At 46.4% G+C, this 15054-nt stretch overlaps 1 long non-coding RNA gene across 1 annotated transcript; it reads right to left on the bottom strand.

Annotated features, from left to right (window-relative positions):
* Positions 1 to 1364: 1364 nt before the first annotated feature.
* Positions 1365 to 10724, bottom strand: LOC119129551. The gene is made up of 4 exons (XR_005099248.1): positions 10714 to 10724; positions 9777 to 9782; positions 4675 to 4676; positions 1365 to 1447 (listed from the first exon to the last, which is right to left on the bottom strand). It is a non-coding gene; the product is annotated as an uncharacterized LOC119129551 (long non-coding RNA).
* Positions 10725 to 15054: the final 4330 nt, after the last annotated feature.

Here is a 15054-nt window from a genome sequence, read left to right as displayed (position 1 = left end):
TGATGTGGCGTTTCTTGGGCAGGTGGACTATAGTGGAGGATTTTAAACAGGATGGGACGATGGACTCAGTAAGGGACTGGTTGAAAATCTTCGTGAAGACTCCAGCCAGCTGATCTGCGCAGTCCTTCAGGACACGCCCAGTGACGCCGTCAGGACCCGCAGCCTTCCTCGAGTTGATGGTCCGCAGCGTGCGCCTCACCTCGTGCTCCTTCACTGTGAGGGTGAAGCTGCTGCGAACTGTGGGATGTGATGTGGCCGCTCCAGGTGGCTCGGACCCGAACCGGGCAAAGAAGGTATTAAGGACCTCTGCCAGTGAGGCGTCCCCTTCAGCAGCTCCGATGGTGGTTCTGTAGTTGGTGAGATGCTGGACTCCCTGCCACACCTGCTTGCTGTTGTTGCTGTCCAGGTGATCCTCAATCCTCTTCTTATAGGCAAGCTGGGCCTCTCTGATGCCTCTCCTCAGGTTGGCTCTGGCTGTGCTGTGTAGAGAGCCCCGTCCTCAGACCTGAGGGACAGAGCGGTGTCCCGCTCCTCCAGCAGCCGAAGGACCTCCCGGGTCATCCAGGGCTTCTGGTTGGGGTAAATCCGTATAGGTTTGTCCACTGTGACAGTGTCTGTGCAGTGCTTGATATAACACAGAACACTGTCTGTGAACACGTTCAAGTCCCGGTGTTCGAAGATGTCCCAGTTAGTCCTGTCGAAGCAGTCCTGCAACTGCTGAGAGGCGTCATCAGGCCAGGTTTTAACAGTTTTAGTGATGACAGGAGCTGATTTCCTGATGGTGGTATATGCCGGGAGTAATAGCAGTGACGTGGTCAGACTGGCCCAGGTGAGGTAGCTGTTTTGCCCTGTAGCCTAGCTTGATGTTGGAGTAGACCTTGTCCAGAGTGTTAACTCCTCTAGTGGCACACTTAACATGCTGGTGGAAACTAGGGAGTGCTGCTTTCAAGTCTACATGATTAAAGTCCCCTGCCATGATGTGGACTGCGTCAGGATATCTGCTCAGCTGGCTGCTAATACTGCCATGTAATAGTCCAATAGCTAGCTTAGCATTAGCCTCCGGAGGTATGTAAACAACAGTCGTCATGACTACGGTAAATTCACGAGGGAGGTAAAAGGGCCTGCATTTAATAGTCACATACTCCAGGTCCGGGCAGCAGTGACTGTCTACAGTCACCATATTAGTACACCAGTTGTTATTGACGTACATACAGAGCCCCCCCCCCCCTTGCTCTTGCCGGAGTTCTCAGTCCTGTCATGACGCTGTGTGGTGTAGCCTGCTAGCTCGATAGCAGAGTCCGGTATGAGTGGATGAAGCCAGGTTTCGGTGATCAGCACCATGCAGCAGTCCTTCGCGGTCTGGTTCGCAGACATCTGTAGCCTTAGTTCATCCGTCTTGTTAGCAAGAGACCTGGCGTTGGTAAGAAACAGGCTAGGGAGCGGTGGTCTGAACGGCCGCTTCCGTAGCCTGGTTAGCGCGCCGGCCCTGCAGCCTCGTTTTTGCCTCCTCTCTCTGCGCTGCCTTCGCTTCCTCCCAGCGGGGATGGTGATCCAAGGGGAGCCGGGGCGCCTGATGATATCCTCCGGTATGTTTTGCGAGCGGTGAAACTCCGCTGTGACACTCAACTCGCAGCAAACCCCTATCCTGAGGAGCTCCTGCCGGTTGTAGGTGGTGTAATATCGACATACAGTGGGTACAAACACTAACAAAAAAACAAACAACGCGTAGATCGGGAGAGCACTGAGCCACTGCAACTGCGTGCGCCGCCATCTTCACCAACAGACTCAACAGCTGTTGGTGAATCTGGTGGTGCGGGAGCGCAGGCTCCTGTACCTCTTCCCAGAGGGCAGAAGATCAAACAAAGAGTGAGCAGGGTGACTCACATCACTCACAATCGTGGTCGCCTTGCGGGTGAGATGGGAGGTGTAAATGTCCTACAGGGAGGGGAGTGAAGCACCAATAATCTTACCAGCCGTGTTCACTATGCGTTGCAGGGCCTTCAAGTTCTATTCAGTGCAGCTACCACCCCAAACAGCGATGCACCTGGAGAGGACGCTCTCAATGGTGCCACGGTAGAATGTAGTCATGACGGCCGGAGGAGCACTTGCCTAAGTGTCCGCAGGAAGTACAGGCGGCGCTGAGCTTTCTTCGCCAGTGATGCGGTGTTGGTGGACTAGGAGAGGTCCTCACTGATGTGCACTGCTCACTCTCTCCACCACAGCACCGTCGATGGTCAGTGGCAGGTGTTGGGTGTGACCCTTCCGGAAGTCAACAACAATCTCCTTGGTCTTGTTGACGTTCAGCAGGAGGTTGTTGTCCCTGCACCACGTGGCCAGAAGGTCGACCTCCGACCTGTACTGAGTCTCGTCGCCCCCCGGTGATGAGACCCACCAGAGTCGTGTCGTCGGCATATTTCAGCACGCGGTTGCTACTGTAAGTTGCAGTGCAGTCATGCGTCAGCAGGGTGAAGAGCAGCGGACTGAGCACGCAGCCTTGGGGGGCCCCGTGCTCAGCGTGATGCTGGCGGAGATTTTGTCGCCAACACGTACCACCTGAGGCCTCTGACAGAGGAAGTCCAGTAGCCAGTTGCAGAGGTAGGTACTGAGGCCCAGCTTGTCGAGTTTGCAGATGAGTCTTTGTGGTACAATGGTGTTGAATGCAGAACTGAAGTCCACAAACAGCAATCTCACATACGAGTCCCTTCTCTCCAGGTGGGTGAGGGCTGAGTGGAGGGCAGAGCAGATGGCATCCTCAGAGGACCGTTTGGCTCGGTACGCAAACTGGAAGGGGTCTATGGTGGGGGGGAGAATGGATCTGATGTGCTCCATGACAAGCCGCTCAAAGCACTTCATGATGATGGCCGTCAGTGCCACGGGGCGGTAGTCATTGAAGCAGGACGGAGCAGGTTTCTTCGGCACAGGTACGATGGTGGCAGCCTTGAAACATGAAACAGCCGCTGTTCTAGTGTTAAGAACACCAGTGAGATGCAGGTATTGCATACTACATAAGGAAAATATACATATTATCGCCCATTTCAGTGCCCCTTGGCGATCGGACAAAAAGTGTTCTCTATTAATCGCCCACCCCCCCGTTGGACATAAACCTTCTCTAATTATCGTCTGGGGCGATAATTAGAATAAATATGGTATATATATATATATATATACGTATATATTATATAAAATATCCTTTATTGTATTTTATTATAGTATTTTTAAACACTGTATATTGTACTTTTAAATGTTTTGTATTCTTAAACACTTAAGTAAACATTTTAAAGTCAAACTGATTTCATAAACATTCTTTATTTAAATAAATAGGGGAAGAAATACATAATAATAATAAATAAGAGTAAATATATACAACATCCACACAAGACTTTTACGAACCTTTATTGTAGTTTTATACACTTCATTGTTTTTTAAATAATTTTTGCATTTTTAAACACTATTGTAAAAAAAAGTCAAACTGACTTGCAGAAAAATTTCAATAAATAAGAAAATTAATGAGTAAATATATTTCTCTCTGCTCTTGCGTGCTAGCCGACTGACGCGCCCCCGCGGCCAAGCGCGAGCGCATCAGCGCAAGACTATTATGATTTAAGTTTTATACACTCTATTGTATTTTTAAATACGTTATTGTATTCTAGACACTTTTAAAACATTTTAAAGTGTCACGGCTCCGCTCTGCTCTTGCGTGCTGGCCGACTGACGTGCCCCCGCGGCCCAGCCCTGTCACGTCTCGTCCCCAGCCGTTCCACTATGTGTCTGTTGTCATGGTTTCTGTCTGTGTGCTCGCCCCTCCCCTCCTGTGTGCCCATGATTAGTTTGATTATTTTCACCTGCCTCTTGTTACCTGTCGTGTATATAAGTCCTGTCTGCCCCTCACGCCCCGTCGGATCATTGTTGTCTTGATGTCTTTTTGGTTCCTGATATCGTAATGTTGTTGTCGTCACGCTTCATGTCTTTTTGGTTCCTGTCGTTTTCAAGTCTGTTTCGGTTAGTCAGTCAGTCATGTTATCGTTTTGTTAAGGCATGTCAGTTTGCCAAGTCTGTCTTTTGAGTTCCTCCAATAAACCCTGGTCCAAGCTGCACTTGGTCGCCTTGCTCCATTCCATCCGTGACAAGCGCGAGTGCATCCGCACAAGACTTTTTTATAATTTTATTTTCAAACACTTTATTGTATTTTTAAACATTTTAAAGTGTAAATGTGTATCGGTTTCGCTTTGCTCTTGCGCTGCTGACCGGCTGACGCACCCCGGCAGCCCAGCGCGAGGGCATCCACACATTGCTCAGAGGCACGCCCCGCGCTTAGTGCTCATTAGTGCCGCTGTCCCAAATCCTGGACGACAGTGCTTTTTTTCTACAAGCGCGATTACGCTCACTGCCAATGTCTCGACTGTTTCTGCACGGCGGTGCATTTTTCTTTTGTGCGCGGCTGTGTTACGTCTTGCTCTCGCCTGCTGGCCTATGGCATCGCGCGCCCCCCACGCTAGACCTCTGAGGCCCGCGTCGCCAATATGGAATTTCTAATCGTCAGTCCTCACAGTTTTGTCTGTTTTGACATGCACGCCTGGCACCTGATTCTCGTTTGCCTGACCCGCTGTGTTACGAGATGCCTGCGCGACGCGAGCTCGCTGACCGGCTCGTCATTTTAAAATGTAAACGTGCAACGGCTCCGCTGTGCTCTTGCCATGCTGACCAGCTGTCGCGCCCCCGCTGCCCAGCGCGAGGGCATCCGCACAAGATGTTTTAGAATTGGGAGTGACAAGCAGACACGCATTCTACTCCGCTTGGCAATCAAGGAGCGGAGACGTGATAGTACCGTAATTTTCGGACTATAAGTCGCGTTTTTTTTCATAGTTTGGGTGGGGGGGCGACTTATAATGAGGAGCGACTTATATGTGAATTTTCTCAAAAATGTTCAAAAAAAAAAAAAAAAAAAGTGGAACCGCGATGTAGCAAGGGATTACTTTAATTTGAATTTCAAGGGACGTCAGCAGCGCGGCGCGGCGTGGCGCAGCGGTTGTTTACAAAAAGGACAAAGATTGATCACGGGATGACGAAGATGACGAAGGGCCCCACGTACTACCGGCATCATTAGCGGCTTTGTTTCTAAGTGACACGGAGGACGAAGAGTTTGAAGGATTTAAGGATTTGAAGTGACACAGAAGGTTTGAAAAACTATTATGGCTTTTACGCACACCCGGTCTCTACGGAGCTCTCTTTCACCTCCGTGGATAGAAGTCGGTGGCCGGCGCTCGGACGGGTGGCTGTCCGGGGACGGTGGATGGCGCTCGGTCATGGCTTTTACGCACGCCCGATCCTATTCTATGGATCTCTCTTCCACCTCCGTGGCTGGAAGTCCACGCCGCCACACGCCTGGAAGTTTGTTTTGTTAATAAAGAGCCGTTTACCAAACCCACGTCTTTCCTTGTACTTTGTTAATGCTACAATATAGTTATATACTAGATCTGTGGAATAACGACAAGGCTGATGTCAGGGCACAAGCGCGGCGTTGTTGACAAACGACGAGGAATTTGGATCGATGGATTTAATGATTTAGAGTGCACAGATGGTTTGACAATAATATTGCTTATATAATAGTTATTTGATATCTAATTTATATATCGTTATATGGGCCTGTGGAATATTTGACTAAAGATAAATAAATAAATAAAAATCCGCGATGCACCGAATCTATCAGCAATATTTGTTTAAAAAGAAATCTGCGATAGGTGAAGCGCAAAGTAGCGAGGGATTACTGTATATATTACAACTTTCAGAGCTTTGTGCCTGAAGTGGGGGAGCTTCTAGAACGGGGGTGGGCAAACTACGGCCCGCGGGCCACATCCGGCCACGGGGCCGTTTAATCCGGCCCGCCAAACCTGAATAAATTGTATTATTAATTTTTTTTGGGTCATTTTCCCTGCAATTACTATGTTTCCCCAGTAGATGGGGAAGCGCCCGCCCCGCGCATTTACTCCCGGGAGCCGTGTCAGAAAGCTCGGTGCACACTCACAAGTGCGTGTGTACTCAGTAGTACGTAGTAATTTCATCTATCAGTGCGGAATTTCGAGTGTAGGCTGTGACGTCAATATTCTCGTAATTCGTGCGCTGAGTTTTCAGATACAGTTTTACGCTAATGCCACCCACAAACCTTCCCCTGGAATCCTTCCATTAAAATGAGTGGCCCGAAGAAAAGAAAGGTGGACAGTGAGTGCCGAATGTTAAAAAAGAGTGGACAATTTGGCTCGACCTACGTGTGTGAGAAGACGTTCAGCCACATGAACGTCAACAAAGCCCGTCACAGATCTAGGTTAACGGACCGACACCTCGGCTCTATCCTAAAAATTACCACAACAAATTTTACTCCAGACTATGATGCACTAGCCAAAAAGGGAAACCAACAATACTATTGATTTCTTTATTACTTTATTTAGATGTATTCTTTCACTGATTCTTCAAGATGATGTATTTGGTCAGAATGTTTGCCGTTGGATGTGATTTCGCCTCATTAGATAAACATATTTCATAAATCTGACCTGCAGGCGCTGAAGTGATGGAAATATTATTCATCATAACAGTGTCGTATTTAATAAGAATCACTGATAGTAGTTTTTTGATGAAATATTTTTTTAATGCTGTTAATAAATGCATTTGTTTTCAAAAAGCTTTTTTTAATATCCATGCTTTAGTATCTACTAAAAGTAAAAACCTTTTATGCAATGACCTTTACATGTCATTTATATTACTTCACACAAACACTACATCCATCTGCTCCTGGTTCGGCCCCCCGGTCAAAATTTAGAACCCAATTCGGCCCGCAAGTCAAAAAGTTTGCCCACCCCTGTTCTAGAACCATCTTGGTTGACAGGCACGGCAGCTAATGTAATATGTGGGCATACAGATGCTTTGTGTGACTTAATTTTGTCACCTGTGTGCTAATCGATCCTGTCCCTAGCATAATTTAATATATTGAAGGAATGGGGTCGAAATACAAAAAGTCCTGCCTAGCTACAAAAACATATGCTCAAACCTCATTGAATAAAGTACATAAGCAGAAAAGTATATTCACATATTAAAGCAATAAAAGAAATATTTTAAGCATATAATTATACCTACACACCAAATCAATAAAGCAGACATAACTAGACATTTTTGATAGGTGGTAATGACAAAGGTTTTATAACTTTATGATCTGATTTATATTTCTGAGCACTTTGAAATAACAAATGTTTTTTGATATATTGCCTGAATAGCTTAATGACCCTTAAGGAACTGTTTAATGCATGCCTGATGTTTTTCTAAATCACGGACACTGCCAAAGTAGTCTAAAAATGTTCAGTACTTGATTGTATCTTATGTTTTGACTAATGCTAGACGCCAGTTTTCGATTACTACTGAACGTTCTGGACAGAGGGAAATATTTTGCCTAACAAAGAAAATATATGGTTGGAAGCATGATTAAACTAAGAATATAATGACGTAAGCAAAGACATGGAGTATCAAAAGAACAAACTTTGCATAGTCAGGGAACATTAATAGATTAATGATGTCACAGCCAAAAAGCTCACATAATTTCGTACAAAATGACAACTTGAAAGAATGATGAAAGAATGAGGTGAGACAGTGTATGTGCAAAGATGGAGGAGAATGTTTACAGGAAGGTCACTTGGAGATAAAAACCAGCAGGTGCCAGAGGGAGTCAGCCAAGGACTCGGCCAAAGATGATCGCCAAGGCCGAAAGACGGGATGGAAGACAACAGCCCCCACCCAAGGACTCGGCCAAAGATGATCGCCAAGGCCGAACGACGGGATGGAAGACAACAGCCCCCACACACACACCGTATCGCCCATAATCAGCACCCACTCCCATGGAATCAAAATCTCCTGCGAACTTGCCCCACCCCAAAGACTCATCACCCATCAAACTCGGCCCACACCGGCATGTGCAACTGAATATAAGCTGACCAAAGAACCTTGAACGTTGCCTTTTCTGAATGGAGACTTTCTGCTCTTGAAAGGCCCAGCGCTGTATTGTACTTTCCTGAAAACAGAGCTTTCTTAACAAGAATTGTGATTGAACTCAACCAACCTGTGTAAGTCTAATTTCTGCTTCAGTGTCTTAGCATTTTCCTAAATCTGAAGAAATCAAACGAGCATGCAGTGAGTAAATTGGATAACAGGTGATTGGCAATGGCTTTTGCCGTGAGGCGCAGATAGCGCGCTCCCTAAATTGTGGACAAAATCCAACAACATATATATATATATAGTATATATATATATATATTATAATTTATAGATACATACGTGTACATACGTGTATGTATATATATATATATATATATACCTTGTATTCGTCCTGCATCAGGAGCATTCCAGGGGCTTGAAATTCGCGATGAAATACAGTGACGTCATCGCTATAAATTAAATGTGTAATATCTGCAAAACCGTAGCAGCACAAACGAAACTTTTTGCAGCACAAACGAAGCACAAACGAACTGCAACTATTTTTGGTCCATTTGGAAGTCAATAGGGGGGCGGGGCTACGTGACGTCATCGCTATAAAATAAATGTGTAATATCTACGAAACCGTAGCAGCACAAATGAAAATTTTTCCTGCACAAACCAGCACAAAACGAAGCACGAACGAACGGTAACCATTTTGGGTCCATTTGGAGTAAAATGGGGGGCTGGGTGACGTCATCGCTATAAAATAAATGTGTAATATCTACGAAAACGGAAGCAGCACAAATGAAATTTTTTGCAGCACAAACCAGCACAAACGAAGCACAAACGAACGGTACCATTTTGGGTTCATGTGGAGCAGATGGGGGCTGGGTGAACTCTGGATGACCATATAAATAATCTTTCATAACTAAAAAACCATAGCAGCACAAACGAAATTTTTGCTGCACAAACCAGCACTAACGAAGCACAAAAGAAACAGACTATTTTCATTAAATTTTGCGTGGGGTGGGGGGCCAGCTTCACGCAGGTGATAAAATGGTCTGTAACAATTACAGAGGCATTACACTTCTCTCTATCCCTGGAAAGATCTTCACCCGCATACTTCTCAACCCGGGCCCTCCCGGCCATTAGAAGCAAAAGAAGCCCCCAACAGGCGGGCTTCATGCCAAACCGCTCCGCAACAGACCAAATTTCTGCCCTCCGCCTCATCATAGAGAAGGTACACGAGTTCCGCCAAGACAGACATCTCTATAGTGCCTTTCTTGATCTCAAGGCGGCTTTGACACTGTGGACCACACCTCCCACTGGAAGGTTCTCACCATCCTCGGAGCACCAAGAAAAATTACCACCCTCTTTCAAAAGCGCTACAGTGATGCCGAAAGCTGTGTGCGTGTCAATGGTACCAAACTCCACCTGGTTCTCAATCAACAGCGGTGGTGAGACAGGGATGTGTAGCTGCACCAGACCTTTTTAACTATCATCAACCATTTGATGGAACGGATATGTATTCCAGGGGTTAAACTAAGGCATTATAGCCTCACTGATCTGGAATACGCAGATGACACCATGCTATTTTGGCTCCACCCCTGATCAGTTGAAAGAAGCCTTAGAAATCTACCAAGAGGAAGCCACAAGCTGGGTCTGAAGGTCAGCTGGCCCGAAACTAATAATTCTGCATTATTAGAATATGGGCGATAATTCGAATAAATACGGTATATACATATATATATATATATATATATATATATATATATATATATATATATATATATATATATACATATATATATATATATATATACACAGGACTGTCTCAGAAAAATTGAATATTGTGATCAAGTTCTTTATTTTCTGTAATGCAATTAAAAAAACCAAAAATGTCATACATTCTGGGTTCATTACAAATCAACTGAAATATTGCAAGTCTTTTATTATTTTAATATTGCTGATTATGGCAATACAGCTTAAGAAAACTCAAATATCCTATCACAAAATATTAGAATATTATGAAGAAGCATACTAGTAGTCAAAGTCAAAGTCTGCTTTATTGTCAATTTCTTCACGTCAAGACATACAAAGAGATCGAAAATTGCGTTTCCCTACTATCCCACGGTGTAGACAGACATATTACACCCAATTGGTCCACAGACAAACAAAACAATCAAGTAAACAATGCAAAAAGTAAAATAAGAAGGCACATACAATGAATAAATAAGAGTACCGTATGTCCACAGGGGGGGGTGGGGCGATTAATAGAGAACACGTTATGTCCCGATCGCCAATGGGGCAACTGAAATGGGCGATAATATGTATATTTTCCTTATGTAGTATGGCAATAAGTGCACCTCACGGTGTTCGTAACACTGCAACAGCGGCTTGTTTTGATCTACCTCTAACAGCGGGGTGCGTCAACGACGCTCCGTCGATGCGACACGTTTCCGTCGCACATCACATGTTGCACACGTCATGTTATCGCGATCGTCTTGTTCGAGCGCACGCCCCGATAACGTAATTGTGTGAGGATATTGTAGCGGAGTGACGAGTGTAATTGTATCATACTTTATGGAGAAAACAATTTAAAAGGGACATTCGACGTGCTGTCAAATCAGTCATATTTAAATTTGCGCAATGACGTCGGCGTGCGGTCGCGGAGGAAAACGTACGTTTTGGGGGGAATTTTTAGCAGCATGGGCGATAATTAGAGGGATCAATGTTTTTTATTTATGTCATCACTAACACACACTGGGCGATTATTAGAATATGGGCGATTAATTCGAATAAATACGGTATATATATATATATATATATATATATATATATATACACGTCATGATGGCGCCGCGGATGGCAGCCACGGTGAGTCACTCTGTTTCTTTGTCTTATTTTGTGTGTTTTCTGTGTCCTCTGCTGTCCATCCCGGATCACTTTTACCAGAGAAGCGCTGTTAAACATCGGACAGTCTTCTTCTGGTATTTTCTCTCCTGTTCTCTCCGATTCAGACTGTTTGTCGGAGATTCTAGCCGGAGCGGCGGTGCTATACAAGCTAGCGCGACGACGGCGGCGCGGAAAACGAGCCGGAGCACTCGTAAGGCTGAGGCAGAGAGGGTTTCCGTTCTGCCCTACCGTCAATCATCTGGCGAATGTCCGCTCCCTGGCGAACAAGATGGATGAACTGCTGCTCCTCCTTCAAGGAACACGGACTTCAGCAGATCCGCCGCGCTGTGCTTTGTGGAAACGTGGCTCAGCGAACGAACCCCCCACCACGCCGTGGAGCTAGCGGGGTTCCGGCTAACTCGTGCAGATCGCAGCGCGGAGCTCTCCGGAAAATCAAAGGGAGGTGGTCTCTGTTTTCTACATTAATGAACGTTGGTGTACTGATGTCACGGTGTTGAAGAGTTTTGCAGCCCTCTCCTAGAAACACTTTTCATAAACTGCCGGCCGTTCTATTCACCACGGGAGTTCTCCTCGACCGTCATGGCGGCTGTTTACATTCCACCACACGCACGTGCGAGTGAAGCCACGCAGATGCTGGCCGACCAGGTAACAGACATGGAGAAACTTCTACCAAATTCACTAATCATTGTTCTGGGTGATCTTAACAGGGCGAACCTCGCACACGAACTCCCCAGATACAGACAGCACGTAACGTGTCCCACCAGAGGGGCACAGACTCTGGACCACTGCTACACCGTGATCAAGGATGCATACCACTCTGCTGCTCGTGCAGCTTTAGGACTCTCGGACCACTGTCTAGTTCATCTGATCCCGGCCTACAGCAGAAACTAAAAACTTCTAAGCCTGTGGTGAGGACTGTGAGGAAGTGGACAGTGGAGTCAAGGCAGGACCTCCAAGCCTGCTTTGACTGCACCGATTGGGGAGTTTTCGAAGCTGCAACTTCAGACTTGCATGAAACTCACTGACACTGTCACATCATACATCAGTTTTTGTGAGGATCTGTGTGTGCAGACTAAGACCTTCTGCACGTACAACAACGACAAACCTTGGTTTACACCGAACCTCAGGAGGCTGCGCAAAGTCAAGGAGGAGGCCTACAGGAGCGGCGACCGCGACCTGTTCAAGCAGACCAGAAACACACTGAACCGAGAGGTCAGGAAAGCCAGGAGGTGTTACGGGGAGAACCTGAAGAGACACCTCTCTGCCAATCCTGATCCCTCAACAGTGTGGAAAGGTCTGCAGAGCATCACGGGCTACAAGAAACGAACCCCCCGTCCTGTGGAGAGCCCAAGGCTTGCTAACCAGCTAAACAGGTTCTACTGCAGGTTTGATCGGTCCACCCACACAACGGGACTTCCTGCAGCACAATCTACATACTCACCTCTCCCCACAACTGCTCTGTCCACACCTCTATCATCGTTGTCACCCACTCTCTCTCTTGCAGAGGCCGCGCCCGCACTCCAGATCCGCGAGGAGGAAGTGCGCCAGATGTTCCGGAGACAAAAGACCAGAAGGCACCGGGCCCAGACGGCGTGTCACCTTCCTGCTGAAAGTCTGCGCTGAGCAGCTGGCGCCCACCTTTGCACGGATCTTCAACCGTTCTCTGGAGCTGTGTGAGGTGCCCTCATGCTTCAAGAGCTCCACCATCGTTCCAGTGGCCAAGGAAGCCCGCCATCACAGGTTTAAATGACTATAGACCTGTCGCACTGACATCTGTGGTCATGAAATCTTTCGAGAGGTTAGTGCTGAACCACCTGAAGGATGTCAAGGGCCCCCTGCTTGACCCCCTCCAGTTTGCCTACCGGGCAAACAGGTCAGTGGATGATGCGGTCAACATGGGACTGCACTACATCCTGCACCACCTGGACACCCCAGGAACGTACGCCAGGATCCTGTTCGTGGACTTCAGCTCGGCGTTCAACACCATCGCTCCTGACATCCTCCAACAGAAGCTCATCCAGCTTGCGGTGCCTGCCTCCACCTGTCAGTGGATCACCAGCTTCCTGACCAACAGGAGACAGCGTGTGAGGCTGGGGGGCATCACATCTGACACCCGGACCACCAATACTGGAGCCCCTCAGGGGTGCGTCCCTCTCCCCACTGCTCTTCTCTCTCTACACCAATGATTTCTCCTCAGGTGACTCTCCTGTGAAGCTCCTGAAGTATGCAGACGACACCACTCTCATCGGACTGATCCAGGACGGTGATGAGACTGCGTACAGACAGGAGGTGGAGCGGCTGGTCCACTGGTGCAGCCAAAACCACCTGGAGCTGAACTCGCTCAAGACCGTGGAGATGACAGTGGATTTCAAGCGAGACCCTTCACCACTTTTACCCCTCACTATCCGCAGTAATACTATTCTCTCCACAGACACCTCCAAGTTCCTGGGAACCACAATCTCTCGGGACCTGAAATGGACTGGCCACATAGACTCTGTCCGAAGAAGGCCCAGCAGAGGCTGTACTTCCTGAGACAGCTCAAGAAGTTCAACCTGCCGCGGAGAGCTTCTGAAGACCTTCTACACTGCCATCATCCAGTCTGTCCTCTGCACCTCCATCGCTGTCTGGTTTGGATCGGCCTCCAAACAAGACAAGCACAGACTGCAACGGGACAATCAGGACTGCTGAAAAATCATTGGAATCAACCTCCCATCTATCCAAGACTTGTACCTGTCCAGGACCAGGAAACGTGCAAGGAACATCTCTACAGACCCTTCTCACCCAGGTTGCAGTCTGTTTGAACTACTCCCTCCGGACGGCGTTATAGAGCTCGGTACGCCAAAACCAGCAGACACAGAGACAGCTTCTTCCTCCCAGGCTGTTGCTCTGATGAACTCACACCACTCTTAGAGTCTCAGAGTCATTACTGGTGCAATAACATCCTGCTCTCCAACACCTATTTTGAATTTGGTCTACACTGTTGTACTATGTGTCCTCTCTGCATCCATTGCAGCCTGGTCATCCTGGAAGAGGGGACCTTCCCATCTGTGGTCTCTTCTCAAGGTTCTCATTTCCCCTAGCTGGAGTTTGATGTTTTTCCTTGCCCTTTGGGAGTTTTAAGATCAGGGGGATGTTTGAGAATATTTGCCATTTTTTCACATGTCCTGAGTGTTGTTAGTCACCTAAATGTTGAACAGAGGGTGTGATTTACCAAAGTCAAATTCCTGTTTGGCACGCTCAAACATGGCGAATAAAACTCTTGAATATATATATATATATATATATATATATAAAAAACACATACGCACACACAGTACACACACGCACACATGCACACCGCGCACACACACGCACACACGCGCTCTTCCAAATCTTAGAAGTCCTACTAACTGACCCATGGTTCATCTCATAATAGATACTCTCATACATGCACTCCACCATTTTAACTAAATTGGGTTTCTCATCTCTTGGGACTATGATTAAAAAAAAAAAATACACGCACTGACAAGTACGGACAGAGGCCCTTTTAAAATGAGGAATGACATAAGGAGCGATTGTTTTATGAATGATGACGAAGGGACGAGGACTGAAGGGTGCCCAGGTTGTGACAGACCAGCAAAATTTGGTTAAAGATTTTCTGGCATTGTCATGAAATCTAGTGACTATATAAAGTGAAAATGTATTAAGTTTTGAAATGTGCGTGTGATTATATTTTGTGTCAAGTCAAAAATTATATTTTTTTAAATTTACTTTGTTTCACATTTTAACTTATGTGTGGCAGTGATTTAGCTGTTCCTACAAAAAGCTTGAGATATATTGTATTCATAAGACACATCTTTCAGGAGAGGGATACAGCAGTATGTTTAAACATTTGGTTCAGTTTGTTGCTCATTCAATTTTTATTGTATATCACGATGTAAAAATTTTGCTTTACATTCCCTTGAGACAACCAGAATTATTACGTGCATTCCATATCATGGTGTAATCAGTGATTAAACAGTCTACTAATAATATAGATACACAGTATTTAACTTTTATATGGGCCACATGATGCTTTCCAGCTATTGATGGTACATGCAAGTCCCCTTGAATTCACAATCAATATATCCTGACTTGAGGTTATCCAAGATGAACAATCAATCCTGCTTTGTGGTTGGCATTTTTCTTTTCCTATGGCTTCTGTGG

This window comes from Syngnathus acus, chromosome 10 (genome assembly GCF_901709675.1).
Source record: "Syngnathus acus chromosome 10, fSynAcu1.2, whole genome shotgun sequence".
In the NCBI taxonomy this organism is placed as follows: Eukaryota; Metazoa; Chordata; class Actinopteri; order Syngnathiformes; family Syngnathidae; genus Syngnathus; species Syngnathus acus.
The sequence above is the reverse complement of the archived record's forward strand: the minus strand, read 5'-3'. Positions and strand labels throughout refer to the sequence as shown.